This window comes from Panulirus ornatus, chromosome 13, assembly GCF_036320965.1.
Source record: "Panulirus ornatus isolate Po-2019 chromosome 13, ASM3632096v1, whole genome shotgun sequence".
Classification (NCBI taxonomy): domain Eukaryota; kingdom Metazoa; phylum Arthropoda; class Malacostraca; order Decapoda; family Palinuridae; genus Panulirus; species Panulirus ornatus.
Window position 1 is genome coordinate 42506070 of NC_092236.1, and position 5803 is coordinate 42511872.

Sequence of the window (5803 nt, forward strand, 5' to 3'; positions counted from 1 at the left end):
ACGGCAGTGTTGCCACTTGTGATGGAGGGACTCATTATTTCAATTATGTTAAATAACATTGCGGATCTCTTCATGGCTACACCAGTTTGTGACGTAATTGTTACTCTCATATTTGTGTGTGTGTGTGTGTGTGTGTGTGTGTGTGTGTGTGTGTGTGTGTGTGTTTGTGTAGGGGGGGTATGTGTGTGTGTGTGTGTGTGTGTGTGTGATATTTCATGCACATATACACTAAACATTCTTACACCAACAGCTGTGATCATCGACCTTTAGATGGTTTCCATAACAGCTTCATTACCTATCATTAGGTTCTCTAAACAACAACGATGAATGCTCATTACGGTCTACATAACCAGATCAAAGCTACAAATATCGAAATTCGGAAACAAATACCAACATCTGGTCTGCTCCTGAAATGCAAAAAAAAAAAGAGCGTTACTTATCTCTTTTTCACATAGATTATGACTTATACCAAATACGCATATTTCTTAGAAAAACAATAAGCCTGAATCCAGAGAAAAGGGAAGCCATAAAACAAAACATATTAGGGAGAGGTATAAACTAATCTTGCAGAAAATCGTCCATCTACGTAATGCTAATCATCAGGTACATGATAGTCTGAAACTAAACCCACTTTTGCAGTGACTGCAGACATTTTGAATACCTCCCAGGTCGACGGGAGTATAGCAGCAGCACACAGTTATGCTGTGGAACGTAGAGGAATAACGAAGACTCATGATTGAAATGTTAAGACCGAAAGAACAGAAAATAGATGAATCCCAACTTAATCTTCATGCTTGATGCCTTAACCAGATTTGCATTAAAGAGGTTGTTTAATGCAATATTAAGTTAAAAGTATAGATATCATCATCGTAAAGGAAGTGACAGGCACTTAAAACAAGTAACAAGAGCAAATACGCATTAGTAGATCATTTTCCGTCACAAGGATATGTGGCAAGTATGACATGCGTATGAAGAAAGTAACAATACGTAAATGGTAGATTACAAAATAGCGTTTCTGAATTAAAGCAGGACTCTCCGTGAAATTGACACCTGTAGTCTGAATGCAGGTGTTAAACCTGTGAACTGTAAATTGTGTGGCGAGAGATATGGACACTCACTGCAACCCTACGTGTTAGACTATCAAAAAATATAACCTTTTAATAACGTATGTAAATAAATCCTGTTGATGATCAGATACCCACTAAATCTACTTTTGCATTTAAACTGTAAGTCTACAATAAAGACTGTAAGTTTATACAATGGAACAACACTGTAACAACTTGTGATATAATTATCAACCCAGTGGGGTCTGACAAACACCCTTTGTGAACTGCGTAATCTTTTTGCGCTAACACACACAGGATGAGCATGGCCGCCACAATGATACAGCCGCTGATAGCGGCAAAATCAATCAATGAACCAGAATTGAATTCGACACTGAAATAAAAACGTGATGTTGCTGCTTATCAAAGCACGTTTCTAAACAAAAGGTTGTAGTAATCGTCATATATTTTATTCATTTATTTATAATTGTCCCACAACCAATTTCTATGGAAGAGTCCTGGTGTTACCGAGGACCTTTCTGAAGGCTCCTGCAGACTACGGTTATGTTACTTCCAGTAGGAGGAAAGGGTACACTCCTTTGCAGTGAGTTCTTCGACAAGGCTATATTCCCAATGATACAGCCTAGGAGGAGACGATTTTCCTCTATCGGTATAATCTTGAACAGGATGAGTCCAATGATGCCAGACAAAGAAAGGTCCCATTCACTTACATCCATTCTCAAGCTGTCATGAGATATGCAATGAAGCAACAGTTTCTTATCCCCAGCAAGGCCCCACAGACCTTTGATTGGTTTATCGCGCCCGCTTCATATGCTGGATCAATGTGTGAAAGGAAAAAGTTGAGAGTAAATGTGAATAAGAGCAAGGTTATGAAATTCAGCAGGGTTGAAGGCCAAGTTAACTGGGATGTAAGTTTGAATGGAGAAAAATTGGAGGAAGTGAGGTGTTTTAGATATCTGGGGTTGGACTTAGCAGTGGATGGAATCATAGAAATAGAAGTTAATCACAGGGTGGGGGAGGGTGGCACAGGTTTTGGGAGCGAGGGAGAATGTGTGGAAGGAGAGAACGTTATCTCGGAGAGCAAAATTGGGTATGCATGAAGGAATAGTAGTTCCAGCAAAATTATATGGTTGCAAGCCATGGGCTATAGATAGGGTGGATGTGTTGGAAGTGAAATGTTTGAAGACAATGTGGTGTGAGGTGGTTTGATCGAGTAAGTAATGAAAGGGTAAGAGAGAAGTGTAGAAAGAGTGTGGTTGAGAGAGCAGACGAGGGTGTGTTGAAATAGTTTGGACATATGGAGAGAATGAGTGTGGAAAGATTGACAAAGAGGATATATGTGTCAGAAGTGGAGGAACAAGGAAAAGTGGGAGACCAAATTGGAGGTGGAAGGATGGAGTAAAAAAATTTTTGGATGATCGGGGCTTGAACATACAGGAGGGTGAAAGGCATGCAAGGAATAGAGTGAATTGGAACGATATGGTATACCGAGGTCGACGTGATGTCAAGTGACTGAACCAGGGCATGTGAAATGTCGGGGGTAAACCATGGAAAGGTCTGTGGGGCCTGGATGTCGATAGGGAGCTGTGGTTTTGGTGCATTACACATGACAGCTAGAGACTGAATGTGGACGATTGTGGCCATTTTTGTCTGTTTTGCTGGTGCTACCTCATTGAAGCAGGGTGTAGCGATGCTGTTTTCATGTGGGGTGGGGATAGCGCCAGGAATGGATGAAGGCAAGCAAGTATGTGTATGTACATGTGTATCTATGTAATGTCTGCGTATGTGTATGTTTACGTATATATATATATATATATATATATATATATATATATATATATATATATATATATATATATATATATATATATATATATATATATATATATATAATATATATATATATATATATATATATATATATATATATATATATATATATATATATATATATATATATATATATATTATATATATATATATATATATATATATATATATATATATATATATATATATATATATATATAATATATATATATATATATATATATATATATATATATATATATATATATAATATATATATATATATATATATATATATATATATATATATATATATATATATATATATATATATATATAATTACATATATATATAATTACATATATATAATATATATATATATATAATTACAGAGGTATAAGTTTGTTGAGTATTCCTGGTAAATTATATGGGAGGGTATTGATTGAGAGGGTGAAGGCATGTACAGAGCATCAGATTGGGGAAGAGCAGTGCGGTTTCAGAAGTGGTAGAGGATGTGTGGATCAGGTGTTTGCTTTGAAGAATGTATGTGAGAAATACTTAGAAAAGCAAATGGATTTGTATGTAGCATTTATGGATCTGGAGAAGGCATATGATAGAGTTGATAGAGATGCTCTGTGGAAGGTATTAAGAATATATGGTGTGGGAGGCAAGTTGTTAGAAGCAGTGAAAAGTTTTTATCGAGGATGTAAGGCATGTGTACGTGTAGGAAGAGAGGAAAGTGATTGGTTCTCAGTGAATGTAGGTTTGCGGCAGGGGTGTGTGATGTCTCCATGGTTGTTTAATTTGTTTATGGATGGGGTTGTAAGGGAGGTAAATGCAAGAGTCCTGGAAAGAGGGGCAAGTATGAAGTCTGTTGGGGATGAGAGAGCTTGGGAAGTGAGTCAGTTGTTGTTCGCTGATGATACAGCGCTGGTGGCTGATTCATGTGAGAAACTGCAGAAGCTGGTGACTGAGTTTGGTAAAGTGTGTGGAAGAAGAAAGTTGAGAGTAAATGTGAATAAGAGCAAGGTTATTAGGTACAGTAGGGGTGAGGGTCAAGTCAATTGGGAGGTGAGTTTGAATGGAGAAAAACTGGAGGAAGTGAAGTGTTTTAGATATCTGGGAGTGGATCTGTCAGCGGATGGAACCATGGAAGCGGAAGTGGATCATAGGGTGGGGGAGGGGGCGAAAATTTTGGGAGCCTTGAAAAATGTGTGGAAGTCGAGAACATTATCTCGGAAAGCAAAAATGGGTATGTTTGAGGGAATAGTGGTTCCAACAATGTTGTATGGTTGCGAGGCGTGGGCTATGGATAGAGATGTGCGCAGGAGGATGGATGTGCTGGAAATGAGATGTTTGAGGACAATGTGTGGTGTGAGGTGGTTTGATCGAGTAAGTAACGTAAGGGTAAGAGAGATGTGTGGAAATAAAAAGAGCGTGGTTGAGAGAGCAGAAGAGGGTGTTTTGAAATGGTTTGGGCACATGGAGAGAATGAGTGAGGAGAGATTGACCAAGAGGATATATGTGTCGGAGGTGGAGGGAACGAGGAGAAGAGGGAGACCAAATTGGAGGTGGAAAGATGGAGTGAAAAAGATTTTGTGTGATCGGGGCCTGAACATGCAGGAGGGTGAAAGGAGGGCAAGAATAGAGTGAATTGGAGTCGATGTGGTATACAGGGGTTGACGTGCTGTCAGTGGATTGAAGCAAGGCATGTGAAGCGTCTGGGGTAAACCATGGAAAGCTGTGTAGGTATGTATATTTGCGTGTGTGGACGTGTGTATGTACATGTGTATGGGGGGGGGGGGTTGGGCCATTTCTTTCGTCTGTTTCCTTGCGCTACCTCGCAAACGCGGGAGACAGCGACAAAGTATAAAAAAAAAAAAAAAAAAATATATATATATATATATATATATATATATATACGTATATATATATATATATATATATATATATATATATATATATATATATATATATATATATATATATATATATATATATATATATATATATATATATATAGTATATATATATATATATATATATATATATATATATATATATATATATATATATATATATATATATATATATATATATTTATTATTTATTTATTTATTTATATATTTTGCTTTGTCGCTGTCTCCCGCGTTTGCGAGGTGGCGCAAGGAAACAGACGAAAGAAATGGCCCAACCCACCCCCATACACAATGTATATACATACACGCCCACACACGCAAATATACATACCTATACATCACAATGTACACATATGTATATACACACACACAGACACATACATATGTACCCATGCACACAATTCACACTGTCTGCCTTTATTCATTTCCATCGCCACCTCGCCACACATGGAATACCATCCCCCTCCCCCCTCATGTATGCGAGGTAGCACTAGGAAAAGACAACAAAGGCCCCATTCGTTCACACTCAGTCTCTAGCTGTCATGCAATAATGCCCAAAACCACAGCTCCCTTTCCACATCCAGACCCTACAAAACTTTCCATGGTTTACCCCAGACGCTTCACATGCCCTGGTTCAATCCATTAACAGCACGTCGACCCTGGTATACCACATCGTTCCAATTCACTCTATTCCTTGCACGCCTTTTACCCTCCTCCATGCTCAGGCCCCGATCACTCAAAATCTTTTTCACTCCATCTTTCCACCTCCAATTTGGTCTCTCGCTTCTCCTCGTTCCCTCCACCTCTGACACATATATCCTCTTTGTCAATCTTTACTCACTCATTCTCCCCATGTGACCAAACCATTTCAAAACACCCTCTTCTGCTCTCTCAACTACACTCTTTTTATTACCACACATCTCTCTTACGCTTTAATTGATTACTTGATCAAACCACCTCACACCACATATTGTCCTCAAACATCTCATTTCCAGCACATCCACCCTCCT